This window comes from Canis lupus, chromosome 4, assembly GCF_003254725.2.
Source record: "Canis lupus dingo isolate Sandy chromosome 4, ASM325472v2, whole genome shotgun sequence".
NCBI lineage: Eukaryota > Metazoa > Chordata > Mammalia > Carnivora > Canidae > Canis > Canis lupus.
In genome coordinates, this window is record NC_064246.1 from 13,320,170 (window position 1) to 13,338,626 (window position 18,457).

The following is an 18,457-nucleotide window of genomic DNA, read 5'->3' on the forward strand; positions in this document are numbered from 1 at the left end:
GGCTCCATCACACTATGGCTAGATGACCATCAGAGTCTTGTCTCCATAATTCAGTAATTGTGAGGCACTGTGGCTGAGGAAGTGCATGATATTCTTGTTTCCCCTGGATAGGTGCACTTTAGTACAGAGACATTCTTTGAGTCCAAGTGAGTGTGTAAGTCTCTTCTACTATGGGAAATTCAGATATCAGGAAGGGTGGGCAGGGAAGGCTTATCACTTGTTTACGACATCTTACTAGGCATCTTCTAATTCAAATCACCCCACCACTGGAATATGCCATCTCTAACCATCCCCTGCATTGTGTTTCTTGTTATGTTTGCTATTTGAATCAAAGCATGTGAGCAGTCTGCTTAAAGACAAAACTCTAAGGCCCAAAGAGAGGCCTTTGTACTTTCAGTTCCATTCAATTGTTCATAGATGGTTTGAATAATGCATTGCACTGCCGCTAAATTTTCTGGTCCTTTAGAAAAGCATGTAATCTGAACTTTAAGAAATAATTTAACCTGGTCGTTAAAAAATACTAGTGGAACAAATTTTAGTGTATTTGAAGAGTGAGCTCAGAAAGAAAAACTGGGAATTTTATAATGACAGAAACAAGAGAGAAATATTAAGAGTTGCATAATAACCATAGCCAACAGCCAAGTTTCGACTGTGCAGATTTCATTATCCTGAGCTCTTAATCACCAGTCCTAGGCAGGCAGGAGCTGCTCTGTGCATAATATAAACATCTCAGCTGGAATGGAGAGTGGGTCCAGATCTGGGAAGAGACCATCAGGGTTGGGCTGCACTTCCCTAAATCAGAAGTTTACAGAAATGTATCTCCAGGATAAAATTGCCTTTCATTGTTCAATCAACAATATTTTTTTCACCTGAGAGTTTTGATTAAAACAGAGAGTAAAAGTGTCTGAGTGACAGAAAGGACAGTGAATATAAGCCCAAGAATACAGATCATACAGAGGTACTTTTTAAAACATCCACTCATTATTCTCACCAGAGCCCTGTGATAATGGAGACCTATGCAAGATCACACTTTTCAATTTTTTAAAAAAACTCAATGTCAGTGGGGGAGGTGAGCCAGGATTAGAAATAAACTTGCTACATATCCATTGCTCTTAATAAATGCTGCCCCAGTTGAAAAACAAAGAACAGATAAAAAAATCTTAGCTTAAAAGATGCATAAAAATTCAAGATAGTTTTAAGAACCACCATAAGAAAACTATGTGCTACATTCTAGACATACTGGTTGACTTTTATCTACAAATTGCCAGGTTATGTCTCCTTTGGTGGCTTGACTCATCACTCTGCTCAGATGTCCTTTCTCATGCCCCCTGATCTTCCACTGAAATTGTTCTGCATCTTTAGGACTCAGACAGTCTTAATTAAAGAAATAATAGTCTCAGCACCTAGTGCCAGGCCTACTGTACTGGTGTTCAGTGGTAAGCAAGCCAGGTGTGGTTCTTGCTCACTAGGACCTTGCAGTCAGGTGGGGAGAAACAGGTAGATGTAGTCATAAACTTGATTGAAGTTCCTTGAAGTAAAGCAAAAGGGTTATGAGAGAAAATAATGGGTGGCAGGTCTGCAGGAAAGACAAGGAAGGGAGACCTCTTTGAGGACGCCCCAGTTTCTTGATATCTGAAGAAGGAACAGGGCCCAGTCATGTGCTGGGAAAGAAGCGGGCCTGAAAAAGCTGGGGCCAGAGGAGCTGGAGACAGGAAGGTTAGAAAGGAGGCAGGAGCCACATCACACACAGTCTTATAGGCCAAGCAGGGAACTAGGGTTTTATTCTAAATGCAATGAGAAGCCACTGTGACATTGCAGGCAGAGGAGTAACAAGTTCTGATTTGCTTTTTAGAAGCATCACTGATACCACTGAGACTGCTGTGTGGGGAGCAGCAGCAGAAAGACCAGTTAGGATGCTCCCAGGTTCTCGGCGGGGGTGTGGGGGGTGTTGGGGAGGGGAGGATGCTTGGACCAGGAATCAGCAGAGATGGAACAAAGTAGACAGACACAAGTTATGCACTTAAAACATTATTCCTTTATACCACCTCCTAGGGTATTTACCAAATTTTGATTTGTAGTATTGACAATTATGCTTAAATGCATCTATTTTCTTCTACCTCACTAAGATTATACATTTTTGACAACAGAGACTGTTAATTCACCTTTAAACCCTCAAGTCTTTTCAATGCCTTGGCCATATGTGGTTTTCAATTAATATTTATTCAACAGGATATAAAAGTACAGCCATTCCACCTTCCTCAGGAAACCTTCCACCTGGATCTGGCAGTGAACTTGCACTCAGCTATCTCTGGTGACTGATCACTAAGCCTGTGGCCTCGAGAGCAGCAGCATGTGGCTAAGCCCGCAGTCAGTGAGAGGAACACCTTGAGGGACATCTGTGTGGCCCATCATGAGAGCGGTATTTGACAGATGGCATCACACCAGCCGTGGCTCCCCATCAGGAAGAGCATCAGTAACCATGGGAACCACCAGGGACCAAGGTCCAGGCCCCTCCACCAAATGATAAGGCAGGGGGCAGGAGGGAGTCCCAATATAGGCAGGCAAGAGCTTACAACTGAAATTGATTCAGGAAAAAAAAAAGGGAATATGATCATTTATTGTGCACTAGTGCCTAGAGCCAATTTATGAATCTTTATAATATTTACATTATAAGAGTCTCATAAAATTCCCACCAACTTTTGGACTTTAACATCCTCATTCAAGGGATTTCTAACTCTTTTGGTGAGGTCACTAATTGGCTGGGAAAGAAGGGAAAAATGGAGGCACATGTACCCACTCCCTATGGAGAAGGATTTATCATCGAAATGAAAGTGAATCTGGAATGAGGAAATTAAATCTCTGCTAGAAGACATCACAAGAGCCAATTAGTTGGACTTGAAGGAAGGACAGCATTGGAAGATTACATGCCTTGGATTCCCTGCTACATGGTCTTGCTGAAATTAACCTTATTCTCCACGAATTAGCAGACCCCATGACAGTACCAGAATATGGATAAAGAGTAACCATATATTAGAACTGGAAAGATTTCTGCCACATTCACTTCCATGGAGCCAATTGAGAAAGTCACTGAAGCCCAGCAGACTGCCCATGTTGACAGGGAAAAGAGCTGGGCTGGGAGGTAAGCAGGATGTCCATGGTCTGGAGTAATGGGAGCTGGCTTGACTTGGGACCGAGATGGGAGAAGCAGGCTGTGGAGCCCCTGGAAAGCCATAAGGCACCTGGTGTGCTGTCCTCAGAAAGGAGTGATCCCAGGGATTGACCCCTTACTGAAGACAAGCCAGGTAGACAGCACTGAGCAGGGGAAAGACTCATTTTGTTTTTCTTCTGCTAGCCTGCTTAACTAGACGGTTTCAATTTCAATGCTGCTACAGAAGTGATGGATCTTGTGAATGTGCGAGGGATGGGGCAGGAGTACAATCGCTAAGGATGACCACTGGTACATCTTGGCGGTGATATCCCTCACTATTGTTCTTATGTCAAAGCTCCACAGTTCCCTGGGCCTGTACACTACTGAAGAGCGTGGCCTATCCACTCTGGAACTGGGTGGGTTCATTACAGAGCCCCAATTTGGTCTCCAACAGAGCCCTGGAGATGCAAGCATCAGATATAATTCAGCCCTTGGCCACCAGAAATCTGTCTCTAGATGGATGACGTAAACAGAGACCATTTAACATATGATCTATTAAAAACCCTGACATGTAGAAAAGGACAAGCCGTTTATTTTTTATTTTTTTTTTTTTTTTTAGGACAAGCCGTTTAGCTAAAGACTTAGAAGAAAGGTCTTCTAGTTAAGTAGATGTGCTATAAGAAATAGCAAAAGAAAAAAGTTTTTAAAAAATATCTGAACCATGCAGTTGATCCTGCAAAAGAAGATAATGCAGTTGTGTAAACTTACAGCAGATGAAGCTCTAAGTACGCAATAAGACCAGATAAGTAAAGGCCACGTATACATGAGAAACAAGATCGCCAAAGTAAAAGTCATACTGGCAACAGTAAATAGCCTTGAAGATGTAGTAAATTGGATTAGCGAGGCACAGGCAAAACATGAGGAACTCTAAGGACAGAAGGAAGGCTCTAAGGACCATCTGAAAATGATGTCATGGAAGATGATGAGGAGGCTGACAGTAGATAAGCAATCCCCTGGATGCTATGGCTTCTAGGGGGAACTCAGGGAGTAAAGTGCGGCTGAATAGACCAAATTGTCCCAATACAAAAAGGAGGATGGGGCGCGGAGAAGAAGGAGAAAGTAAGAAGATGACTATACATGTCTCTATTTTTCAGTAAAATGTTTAAATATCGATGCCAGAGAAACTGTATAATAATCCTGCAAACACCTAAGCAAAACATCCTCTAAGACTAATGGCCAAAAAACATTTTTTTATAAAGAAATAATAATATGGATGACCACACACTTCACCAATACACTACTTTAAGACAAGAGAAAAACACATAGCCTTCACAGAAAAAGGACATAATAACAAGTTTCTGAATCTGGTCAAATTGTTATTTATGTAAAAGGATCATAAAGCTATTTTTAGATATCAAAGACTCAGGGAGCAAAAACTCAGATTTCTTTAAGGAATTAAACTGCTCAAAGATACTTGACAAAACACCCAGAGATAATTCAAAATTAAAAAAAAAAAAAAAAAAAGAGGGTATTTCAGTTTAAAAGGACTATGGAAACCAAAGCCAACTGAAAATATAAAACTAGCCTTCAATGTTATTTTGATTTTGGTTTCAAAATGGCATAGAAAAATTATCTGTAAATGATAATTTGGAAGGTAAAAAAGAGGGCAATTCATAAAATCATTACAGTAATAACGAACCTTCACAAACCAAAGGCATACAATAAAAATGAAGAAAACCTCTATAAGGAGAAACTAATGAAAATAACTGACATGTATGAGATAAAAAACCAGAATCAACATCAGATTAAGAAAGCAAAAACGGGTGGGGATCCCTGGGTGGCTCAGTGGTTTAACGCCTGCTTTCGGCTCAGGGCGTGATCCTGGAGTCTCGGGATCGAGTCCCACGTCGGGTTCCCTGCATGGAGCCTGCTTCTCCCTCTGCCTATGTCTCTGCCTCTCATGAATAAATAAATAATCTTTAAAAAAAAAAAAAAAAGAAAGCAAAAATGGAAAACAACACATGGAGGCCTTGAATAGCATAAAAAGTAGTGATAAATGAACAGATCCCACATTAGAAAAAAAAAAAAAAAAACCTGAGAAGAGAGTGCACTTTCTTTTCAAGTGTTCTTGGCACACTTACAGAGGTTGACTAACCCACCAGAAGGACAAAAATCCCCCAAAGCAGAAGTTGTATCAACTAAATTCCCTAACCACAAAAAAATAAATGAAAAAGTTAAAAGGAAAGGTTTTATTAACAACAACAGCAACAAAAAACCTCAACCACTCGGAAATTTTTAAAAATATTTTCTGATACATCCACCTAAAGAAATGACTTCATAAACAGAAAATGTTTTAAAAGCAAATATATTTATCACATCTTTATTAAGAGTAAGAAAAAAAATGAAAACCACCCAAATCTATGACAAGTGAGGGAATAATAATTAAGGCCTTGCTAACTGATCTTGGGCCAATTACTTAATCTCTCTAAACTTCTATTTCCTTATCTGTAAACTGGGGATAATTGCCTCCCTGGATGCGTTGCTGTAAAGATTAAATTAGATAATGCTTGTAAAGTATTTTAATCACTATACCTCCCATCAAGAGAATGTCCAACAAGTCTTCTCTATTAAGATTGTAATTATTTAAAATCATGTTTATGTTGAGTTTTGCAATCATATGGAGAAGTGCTAATGTTACACTATCATGGGGCAAGTGCAGGATAGCAATCTAAAAAACACTGATGAAAACTATATAAAATAAGCAAATACATGCAAGTCAAATAGAATTGGGCCTCCTTGTTCTTTCACTCTAAGTACCATCTAAGCACAGTGACACAGCTAAAAGAAACATGAATGTGACTTTTAGAAAGCCAAGAAAAAACGTGGGTACTTAAGATTAACAGAGGGATGTGATTACCATGACCTTTCAGGCATCTTGCAGCAAAACTCCTGACAGGGCTGACTATGGCTCTCTGCTTCTTTCACTTCTATCTCCATCATTATTCCCTTCCATCATCTAAGTGGATCTCCCGTGGACCCACCCTTTTTTACTTTCAAGGGGAGGGGCAGAATGGATGGATATTAATATGTGAATACTTAAGATTTAATAGTTGTGCCTCCGTTATCAAAAGGGAAGCTGTTCTTCCTGCAACAGCAATATATGAAAGGTAAACTGGAAGGAAGGACACTCAACAGATAACAGTGACTGTTGTTGGTAACAGGGCTATAACTTGTCATTTTTCCACTTTTCTTTAGTTTCCAAATTTTCAATGATGAAAATATATTACCTTTTAAAAAAATGAGATAAAAGTCATTGTCAGAAAATACACCCTTTTAAAGTATACAATTCCAGGATTTTTGTTATGCCTACAAGACTATACAACCCTGTCCACTATCTAATTCTGAAACACTTTCATCATCCCAGAAAGAAAACATTGTGCCCATTAGCAGCCGACCTGTTCTCTCCCTTCAGCTCTAGAAACCACTAATTCGCTGTCTCTATGAATTTGCCTATTCTGGACTTTTTTTTTTTTTTATTTAAGATTTTATTCATCCATTTTGAGAGAGAAAGAGAGAGAGAGAGAGAGGGCATGAGTGTGTGTGTGTGTGTGTGTGTGCGGGGGGGACAGAGGGAGAGGGAGAAAAGCAGGCTCCCCGCGGAGCAGGGAGCCCGATATGGGGCTCGATTTCACACCCCAGGATCATGACCTGCGCTGAAGGCAGACTCTTAAACCAATGAACCACCCAGGCACCCCCGGATATTTTTTATAAGGGAAATCATACAATATGCAGCCTTTTGCGTCTGTCTTCTATTGAGCACAATGCTTTCAAGTTCATTCATGTTACAGCATGTATTCGTGCTTCATTACTTTTTATGGATGAATAATATTCTTAAGCATATTCTTTAATTGGAGAGATATTTTGGCCTTTTAAAAAACTAATGAGTACATAAGTATAACCATTGATTGTGAATTCTAGTAAGACTACAGATACAAGACAATAATAATAAATGATTTTTTATGATGTATGAACTGTTCTTTAAAATCATATATTTATAAAGCTTGTGATGCTGTTAAACTTGTTTTTTTCTGACCCAAGGTCTCAACTAAAAAAAAAAAAAAAAAAAAACCCATAGGAATCTAAATGATAATCTAGCCGAATATCAGACAAAGAAATTTAACCATATAGAGACAGTGGTAGACACCCAAGACACCTTATATTTCAAATAGAAGATAAAAAAAATTCTTGGCTTTTAAATTTTGAGTGTTCAGAGGAAATACTTATAGTAACAAAAATGAGCAATTTTAAGAAATTCTTTGGAACCATATCATATGAAATATTCTATGATAATCAATTGTAGTTAAGATACTTTAAGCTTGGGTCAATATAGTATAATTTAGCTTTACATTCATTAAAAGAAAAAAGAATTTCAAAATCTGTTTTTATGCATGCGGTATGTGTATTTGTATACCTGCAAATCACAAACATATAAATATTGATGCATGTTCAGTGCACAAATTTAATGTTATAATCTTTACTTGGAGAGGCAGATTCTACATATTTTTAGTTACAAGGGAAATAGCTTGATCAAAATCACTGCAGCTAGCTCTTATAAAGTTAAGGGTTCAGTGAAAAATCAAATTCTGTAAATGAATGACTTACCCAGGACATAAATTTGGAGCATTTCAAAGACACAGAGGGTGCAGTGAGGTGGTAAGCAGAAATGGGATGCTTCTGATATCCACTTCTTGATCTAAGTGCTGGTTATATAAGTATGTTTGGTTTTCACAAACTCATCAAACTGTATACTTGTGATCTGTATACAATTCTCTTTTATGTTATACTTAAATATATTTTTCTAAGGTTACAAGAATTGAAACAACAGAAGATACTATGCATTGATTTTGGAGGGCCCATGCGTGAACCTCAGCTAAGGGCTGGATCAGGAAGCTTTGTCAAGAATTAATAATTAAATACTGGTTAAATCCTCAGAGACATGTCAAAGTTGTAAGTGCTCATTTGAGAAAGCTAATATCAAGTCTGTAGACTAGATATGCTTAAAAATCCATCCTAATGAAGAAAAGTCTCTGTAGTGTTCTGTAGTCAGTCACTTGTTCATTGAAAGCATTCTCTAAAGATGTCACTGGGTCAGCTTCTGTAGTACCAGAGAGACCACTAGCTGTGAAACCTTCACATGGGATGACAATGAAGCAATTGCATTTAATCATTTAGGAGACTATAATATGCCAGTTAGGATTAGGTTATGCTCTGATTCAGACAAATGAAGAAAATTGTCTCCCCTACTCCCCTCCCAGGATTTCTTAGTAAAATTAGACCATAAATACAAAAGTGTTGGTGGACAAAAAAATACTCTTTAAAATCTCATATTTTATTGGAGGTTTCTGGCTGACATTAATGCATAGATTCCAGCTAATAATTTCAGGACATGTTCCTATAGCCTCCAACTCTAGGTAAGAGTTATTACATGAAAGATTGTACATTTTTAAAAAGCAGAATGAGAAACTGTTTGTGGGAGTGGAAAGTAATACCATTATTCTGTGGTGCACCTGACACTCAAAAGACTTTAAAATGTCCATAACTTTCATCCAATTATAAGACTTTATTCCTAGATAAATAATTAGGGTATACAAAAAGATTCCATTAAAGGAATGTTATATCACTATTTGTGGAAACAAGATATTGGAAACAATTTTCGAAATCCAGCCACACAGTGGTTAAAAAAACCCCACAACACTAAATGTCCACAAAATAGGACAGTATACAGCCAACAAAAAATGTGTTATAAGTACATTTTTTGTCATATGTTCATGATAAACATTTAAATGAAAAAAGATCACAAAATAATATACAGAATAACATCATTCCTTAAAAATTATTTACCTAAACACATACTGCAACATTTGGGATAAAGAAACATTAAAATATTAATGCCAATTAGGATTATAAATTGATTTAAATTTTTCTCCTTTTTTTCCTATCTTATATATTTCATCTTTTCTATAATAACGAAAGAATTTTATAACAAAAAAATTTACAAAAAAGTGAGGATGGGGGGGGATAGGAAAACCAGGGACTAGAATATTTGTGTGCAAATACATTCTTCCTTCATTATGTGGAATTAATACCTCCTCTCTGCATACCTTGAGAGCTTTATGTGAAGTGCCTTTCAGTGCCTGCTGCTCCTGGAACCTTTCTTTAAATACTGAGCAGCCATCTCACTCATCAACAATATCATCCTGCAGCTCCTGGTCATTCAGCTCCCTTGACTGAAATCAAAGGAACTAACATCTCAATAGACCCAAATGTACACACACAGAACTATACAGCCACTCAGCCTAGAACAATGTAGCAAGAATACACCTGCTGATCCCCAGGTATAGGAACAAGCCAAAGGGAAAACCTTCTCTAATCTTTCCAGATCAAGTCATCAGACTTTGGGAGATTTCAGTTCTCTTTCAGATGAGAGTTGCTGGTCTACTTCAAATAAATGGATTTTTAAAAATATTAGAATCTGAAATATTCAAAGGGTTCACTGTTGATTTTTGTTTGATATACACAAAAGGAAACAATTCCCCTTCTTTGAAGCCTCTTTCCAGGAGCCTTAATGATCAGCTGCCAAATTTAGCCTTGGCTGCATCTCCACTGTATCTATTATTCCTCTGTGCTATTGATGTGAGGCCAAATCTCATCCCTATTTAGAGTGCACAAGAGCCGGTGTCTTGATGAAAGGGGGAGTTGGTGAACGTAAATTGAAAAGAGCCCGGAGAACATACTGTAATGAATGGAAACACACAGCTTCATGGCTTATGGTCCTAAAATTACATTCACACAAAAGAATCAATAGCCTTGGTCATATTATATGAGAAATAAGAGAGGAGGGGGAGTTGTAGAGAAGGCAATCAAGAGATCAGATGCTTATTAAAATTATTGGGGGGATTTGTTTAGTTTTGCTTTAAGTACTGCTGCCTGTACAATAATATTCTTTTTTTAAAAAAAGGTTTAATTATTTTTTTAGTAATCTCCACACCCAACGTGGGGCTCAAACCCATGATCTCGAGATCAAGAGTCACACACTCTTCCGACTGAGCCAGCCAGGTGTCTCAAGAATATTCCTGACAGCACTATTCATAATAGCGAACAGCTGGAAACAACCCCCCAGCAGTAGGACGGATAAATAAATAATAAATTGAGCTCCAGGATACTACGCAGACTATAACAAAATGGATGAACTCCTGCTACATACATTATGAATAAACCTCGCAAACATAATATTGAGGAGAAGAAGCCAGACACTAAAGAGATTTTGTTTACGTAAACGTTCAAAAGCAGGCACAATGAGTCCATCGTATTAGAAGCCAAGATAGTGGTTACCTGCGTTGGGAAATGACTGGATAAGGATTTTAAAAGAGTTTCCGGGCGCTGGTGATTTTCTGTTTCTGTGCGCAGGTGCTGCTTATGTGTGTCTGTTCAGTTTGTGAAAATTCTTTTAAGTTATATACTTCTGATTTTTGTATTTTTCTTTAATAAGACACATGTCAATAAAAATGTTTTAAATTCAGATTCCTAGGCCCTAACAAAAATCTACTGACTGTAGATTATGGTTTTCCTGGATGTATTCCGATGCAAAGGTTGAGAATCACTCAACTGGATGATCTATATCTAGCGTTGTGCTGGAGCCAGCCCCCACTAGCTCATGAGAACTAGTTGTTAAATTTTCAGGATTTTTGCAAGCCTGTTAAAGCATAATGTATGGAGCTGTCAAGTCACTCTGTTGTACACCTAAAATTAATGTAACATTTTGTGTCACTGTACCTCAATAAAAAATAAATAAACATAAATAAAATAGGGTCAGTATTAAAAACTAAATTATATAAAGTTTCAATTACATAAATTATACTAAAGACAAAGGTACTACTGAATACTCAATCTCATCTTTTTCTAATTATTTTATTGCATTTCACTGTTACCTACATTTTGAGGTTATTGATCCCAATTTTATTTGTATGGTGGAAATAGTATGCAGCAGTGGGCTACTGGGCCATCTCTCCCCAGCTTCACAATCAGTCACAACAATAGCTTGAAATTGGCCATGGTGGGAGTCTTTACACCACAGAAACTGGCAAGCAGTACAATTCAGGGCTTGCTTTGTTGCTTGTCTTGATTTAAGAAAATGATTAAAAAATGTTAACAATGCAGATTAATCTTAAAAGTGTATTACATGTGGAGCTGTTATATTGTCAATAGAAACTTTAAGGAGCTATCTTTACACTATTCAGAAGCTATTATCTCGTGCAGCAGAGAAGAGTCTATCTTTGATAAACGAGTAGAGTTCCGACATGTCTTTGTTGTTAAACTTTTATCTTGCTCATTAACATAAGGCAAAACATCAACCAACATTTATATGGGAATTACATCCCTTCATCAATTGTACTGCAGATAGGTTATGGATAAAACAGTTCAGCAAAACCCAACAAGCATTCTGTAAAACCCAACTGGCTTTATGGAATTTACAATAAAGAGTATTGTGTATTTTTTTATTATTTGCAAAGTGTGTGCTACATACATTCTTTATGTCAGTAAAATTTATAATCGACTTATGTATGCACATAAATGCATTTTTCCCCCCAGAGAACAGGTTGATTTACTAGCACACTGCCGTGTACATCCCTTCCATGTTTAAGATTCCAGGACTGTCTATTATGATTTAAGAAACAAGCAAACAAAATAAGGTGGGAGTCTAACAGTCTGTAAGGCATGAGTTCCAGCATAGGCTATAGTAACACCTATACTTTAGACCTTCACTACTCAAAATATGGTCCTCAGACCAGCAGTTTTGGCATTGATGGGTAGCTTGTGAGAAGCGCATTGTCTCAGGTCCCACCTGAATCAGAATCTGCATTTTATCAAGATGCCCCAGTGATCTGTATGCACACCGAAGTCTGAGAAGCACTGCCTTAATAATAAACTCCTCGATATGAACTGAAATTTATATAACCAATCTAAGACTAGCAGTCAGGCTAGGGGCAATCTAGCAACTGGTCATCTCGAAGCAGCTAGTACCAGTTTGGCCACTTCACAGCATAGGAGACAACACGTAACTGCCAGCCCTAAACCCAAAGAAAAGGATATACATCTTGCAATTTACCCTCGTCAAACACTCAGAGGGAAAGACTATGTCACTAGGAAAATAAAGGCCATCCTGGGCCACTTGGGATTATAAGTTTTTTAAAAAGGGGAGAAAGTACAAGTAAGAAAAAACCACCACAGTGGCTTTCCTCCATGTATGTGACGAATAGGATGTGCTGCCAAAGACTTGGTTCCAAAAATCTGAAGCAGGGCAGCGAGTGCCACATGACACAGCGTGGCAGCTGGGGAGAGGAGTGTGATGAAACACTTCCCAGAGATGTAATTTAGGCCAGGGTAGTTATCAAGCGCTGAGGGTGAAAGGGGAAATTGTAGTGCTTATGTTTTTCCTATCGATAGATCCGTCAGCAACACACGACGAAAAGACAGGGCCAGAGCACAGACAGTACTTAATGCTTGAGTTAATTGAAATGACGGTAGGCAAGTCTCACGTATTTTGAAATTAAAAGCAAGAATGTTCTACTGGCAATAATATTCTCTGGAAGTATTTCTTAGTTACTTGGCTGAAAATATAGTAGTTGCTCTGAGATGCAAGGGTCTACCTGGAGAGCATGTCGGATACTTCAACAGTGTCTGGAAGGAAATGGGAGCCACAAATCTCCAAGAGGAGCCTGGTGTTACTTTGGTGGCAGATACTGAGGCAATTAAAATTATTCAAGTACATTGTGGCAACCCTAGAACACAAGGAAAAAAAATGTCATTGTGACTGGGCCACTGGTACCCCAAGAGACCACTGGGCATGTTTTTTACCCAGGAAAAAAAGGTTACTCTAACAACCCCTTACAATATCAGAATTCAAACAGCTCTAGTTCATTTAAGGGGAAAAAAATGATAACATTTTCCTTTGAAATACTAGGAAGGCTAAGAGGAGAACTATCCCTTACTAAGTACCTACTATATGCGGTACATGTATGATTTCATAACATCTGTCTGAACAATTCTCTAAAAGACGTGATATGGTCCTTACTTTATAGGTTAGAAAAAAATGAGGTCCAAGAAGTATTTCCCTGTCACAGAGTTAGTGAGAAACCAGAGCTCCACAGACAAATGGAAAAGCTCCATACTTAATTAAGACAGATGGTTCACGGAGACAGGGTGGAAGGGATGGGAGTGGGGCTGCTTTAAGTCAGCAGGAAGACTGCTCTGCATCCACGTCAATGCAGAGAAGTGAGCTTTTTCTCGGTGCTCACTGTATCTTTACACTGTTGGAATCCTCTTATCTCCCATTTCTGGATGTATCTTAGGTTTCTGATGGATTTCATACTTGATAGTTGTAATTTTGGCTACGTGGGAGGGTTTGGAAGACTTGGCACTTTTCAGGCAATGCTTTATATTAGAATCAAGTCCTGCGCTGGGACTTGGGAACCTGGGTTCACTTCCAGCTGTGTCAGTTACTAACTAGGAGAGTGGGTAAACTAGATCACTTCTCTGGGAGGCAGTTTTTTTCACTTACATGAGGTCGTCTTACGTATCTCTGAGGACCTTTCTGGATCCGTGATTCCACACTCTATGACTCAACTGCTTAAGATTTGACTTCAGTCAAAATATATTAGAAATGACCTGGAGAGTTAACAAATTTGTCCAGACAAGCCTGCTACGTGGTTCAAGTTATATTAAAAATAAACAAATAAACAAACAAAAAACAAAACGAAAAACCCTCAGTAAGAATAATTATTTGACTCCTGCACTCCACCATCTGCAAAAGTAACCTGGAATGAAATGGTTTAAAGTGTTTCTCTCCCTTGCCCCCCAGGAGTTCATTTAAAGCAAATATGTATTCAAGTTCTTGGGCTGACCTGAGTGCGAATCTCTTTCTAACTCCTGTTACCTCTTTGACCTTAACATATCTGAGTTCCATTTTTTGCTTCCATAGAATTGGAATGGATAATGATAATTAGTTGAAATGCAGTAAAATGCCTGGCATCTAGTAGGAGCATAATAATCGCTGGTTATTATTCTTCCAGCGCTCATTAGGGGCTTGGACTATGGATGAGTAACAATTCAAAGGAACCTTATTCACAGAGGGATGGAGCCTGAGATGGTAACCTCATTAGCACTGGGAACTTGGCATTAACCTGTGTCTATGCAATGAATAAACACAGGTGCAGAGTGGAGAAATGTAATTGTTTCTTCTGGACCTGCTGGCATCTCTTTCTTTATAAAACTTCCTAATTCACCCCTTAGTGGATAAAACCTTACCAGAGATATGATAATGTGCTTGATGGGACAGCTGGAGGGAACATTTGGAGATAGAAGTGTCCTAGGACATCTGGAAACAGTGGCTGCTATACCCAGTTCATTTCAGTTTTTTTATTTGCCTATTTCCCAATTTCTGCCATGTGCACAGGGAACACAGGATTTCAGGAAGAGTGGTGATGACTTTGTTTATAAACTAAAAAAAAAAAAAAAAAAACTTCTGATGCTGACATATAATTAAACAGTGTATACACATCCCGTCCATTAAGTAACTGCCTCTTGGCCTCCCCTGCCCACCTCTAACACAACAAAAGCCACTTCTTCTGACTTCATTTTCTTTCCTTCTTCCAGTTTTCTTTTGGTGTTGTGAGGTTTGTGGGGAGCCTGAGTGGAGTAAAGAAGATGAACACGAAAACCAAATTCAGATTACCTGTACTCTTTAAACCCTATTACATGAAGCCAGAGTGAGGCCTGCAAATAATGAGACTCAACTGCCTGTTTTCTAAAAGAACAGCAATAGAAAAGATTCTTAAAAATTCTGCTGTTTTCTATAGGCAAACTTCCTGAGCGAAAAACAATGAAATTTCAAGTGTTTCCACCCATGTTTCAAGATAGGTCAAGCACATTAATTAACCAAAGCCTTCTGAAGTTCAATACAGCAAACGGATGATTGCTAATTAAATTATTATTAGGGATAACATGCTAATTATAAGGTCTTGTTAACATATGACTCACAGTATAATTTTACTTTTTATTTATTTATTTTTAGATTTTTTTTTTTTAGTAAATTCTATGCCAAACATGGGGCTCGAATTCAGGGCCCCAAGATCAATATGCTCTACTGACTGGGCCAGCCAGGTGCCCCTAATTTTACTTTTTCAATAATTACAGGTTTAGAGTTGCTATACTGATATTTTTATGACATAGCACTGGCACAGCTAACCAAATATCAGTTGACGATGAGGTCTTAACCTGCAATGGGATCTTCTCAGTGTTCTTAAGCTCTATTCTGTAATGATACACTGTGTAACAACTTGTACAGGACAAACCTGTAGTAGGACAGCTTATAACAACCCCTTAAATGCTTAAAAGTATCTCTTAGCTAAGTAACCTTTTAGGGCTATTAGCTTGAGTTGGGGATATCAGTACATTTTTTTTTTTAAAGATGATATATTAAGGTTTTCTTTACTAATTTGTTCCCCATTTCATTTTCATATTATTCCTTTATATAATACCCCCTAAGAAGGATTGAAAAACGTTAGAAATTATTCTACAAAAGGTAGGCAAGATAGGAAGAGAAGGCCGTCAAGGTGGGTAAAAACTGAAAATGTCCTGCTTAATCTTTACTGGCCATTTTCAGGACTTTGGTTGGGATTTATCTATTATGCATCTAAATCTATCTACATGGCACATTTTAGACAAATTAAAATTCCAAAAGGAATTGAGTACTTTAAAGTATCATGCTTAGTAGTAATGTTCTCAAAGATGCTGTCCAGATTCAAACAGCTCACAATTTTGTTACAATGCTTTTTGAAGCAATAACATCTTTGAGCTTTGAGATACTGTAATTTAGCAGTTCTAGATGACTGCATAATCTCTCCCTGTTGGGTTGAAATTCTACCTTCTGTCTTTTCCTAAACTCTCACTCATTTGTCATCTATCCAGACAAAATATGTGCTTGAAATTTCTTCTGTGCATACACGGAGTTGCAAAGTAATCCCATGGAGTGGAAAATGCAGAACTTCTTGTAAACCGTACCATTGACCTTCCAACTCAGCCTTTTGTCATGTATGATCTTGATTTATCCTTTAATTTTTCATACATGAATGTTTAATATCTTGCCTTTTAAGTCTTTTTGTAAGATTTTAGGATGGGAGATCCCCTCATAAAAACTTTCTTAAATCTTAGACAGTGTTATGCCAGAAAGTACACATGAAAGCTTATTATCACACTGCTTTATTTAAGAGAAGGGTATTTATTCTTTGCAACAGTTGGGCCATTTCATGTTATTATATGAGCTGTAATTACCAAGTTATCTTATGCAAATCACTTAACCTTTCCTGGCCTCAATTTCCCTACTAGAGAAGAATTTTTCAACTAGAAAGTCTAGGTTTTAGTGTAAGAATTTTTTTTTTAAATCCTATTTCTTCCATTTCCTAAAAGTAGGAATTGAATATATTATCTAACCTTTCTGAATTTCTAACGCTTCACAAGTCTTTTGGGCATCAAGAGAGTAGTTAAACTCCACAGGGTTTTTTTTTTTTTTTCTTTTCCAGATGCACAATGAGAACATAAATGTAATGAATGCAACACATTTTCCCAACTTTGATTCATGCTAAAATATATGCGCTATTATTAAATCAAGTTTCTTCCAGCTCTAGAGTGCCAAGATTAGGATAGAAGTAAAATCTTAATTATCAAGCACCCAGATCCTCAGCATCCTTGGTGATTCTGGCATCTCTTTGATCCCCACACCCCTCAAAAAGTCATAAAGTACAAACTGATTCAAGGTCCATTTTAGTACCATTTTACTCACAGAGTAAAGAAAATAATTTTATTAATCATTGAACTTGTGATGTTCATAACTGAGTCCATGAAAAGACGGTAAAGACAAATTGTTTTAAGACAAATGACTGGGAAATCTGTTCTGAAATCCATGTTCAGAATTAGATACAAGGTGTCATCAATCGGTCATAGGTTTGCACAGAGACACTGACCTGGCTTTCTGGAAGTGAAGAACAGAACACCCTGCTCACAGCTGGACTTACCTACATAAAAAAGAGAAACACCTGTTAAGTCCTACTGCTGCCCAAGAAGGAACACGTAGGGAGCCACTAAAATTTTCACCGCACATTTTTTTCCCCCTCCACCTCCCAAAGGGCAAGAGTTTGCTTCACTTTTGCTAAATACCAGTGTTAAAGTGGCATTTCTTTGGGTCAAATACATCCCGAAATAGCTAGGTTAACATTTTGTAGCATTTGTGAAAATATATTTCTGAACATTTGGGGATGATACAAAAAAAGCACTTGGCCCAGACCCACGGAAGGGAAAAAGGAAAAACTTCCAGGCATTTTACCATGCAGAAGTCAGAGAAGTGGACACACTAACCCTCCAAAATAACATTTGGGGGCAATATTGGCTTAAGCGAAAGGTCAAACGGTTCTAGTTTTTCCTATTAAATTCTATGTGTATAGTTTACAAGTTGTGTTATTGGGCCAACAGCATCAGATTACCTGTGCTTCTATTTTCACCTCTGTGATCACATACAGCCTTATGTACTTAAATTTACACTACCTTCAGAATTTGGGAAAATAACCACCAATGGGCACATTTAGAAGAACGTTGACCATGATTTTATTGCTTCCCAATGATTTTTTTTCAGTGTTCCACACCAAGAGGAACTGGTTAAACCCCTTTCCCACTAGTATGCCTAAATAGGATCCAGGAATCTCAGAGGCGACCTAATATAACAATTTGCTGCCTACTCCACCTGCAGAGCAGTAGGCAGACCTTATTTACACCGAAAAGAACTTGTGTTTATTTTCTAGCAACCAGCGACTCTTAGGAATCTACAGAGTTATTGGAAAGGAAATGTAATCCCAAAATTCTAAAGAGTGTTTGTAAACAAACTGACGAATGTATGTTTAGAAAAGCCTAGAGCTTGCCGAGGTCACACAAACACAGCCTATTGGCTATTTATATCTGGCTGATAGTGAGAGGACTTTATACAAAGATGAAAACTACTGATCACGATATTCCCTTCGGTTTAGAGAGGATCCACAGTACGGTGGAGAGTATGCAGCACAGCCCTGGTTGAGGATGGGGGAACCCCAACCAGAGAAACCTCAAGTTGAGCATCTGGCCGGGGTCCAGCAGAACTGCATGAGCAGCACAAGTTGGGGCGAGTTCAAAGTCAAAAAGCCTCTTCGTGTCTTAACTTCCTAGAGT

At 38.1% G+C, this 18,457-nt stretch overlaps 1 protein-coding gene across 19 annotated transcripts in view; it reads right to left on the minus strand.

The window, feature by feature from the left end:
- The window catches only part of RHOBTB1 (Rho related BTB domain containing 1), a 117,890-nt gene that overhangs the window by 44,406 nt on the left and 55,027 nt on the right, over positions 1–18,457 (minus strand). For 11 of the 19 annotated variants that reach the window (XR_007410114.1, XR_007410113.1, XM_025435334.3 and 8 more), the window contains one exon: positions 17,227–17,277. The exons of 5 other annotated variants lie outside the window; for them this stretch is intronic. The gene's annotated coding sequence lies outside the window, so the exon portion shown is untranslated. Of the gene's footprint in view, positions 1–14,512; positions 14,706–17,226; positions 17,278–18,457 lie in introns of all 19 variants that reach the window. 3 more of the 19 variants (XM_049108965.1, XM_025435328.3, XM_025435330.3) reach the window with 1 other exon arrangement.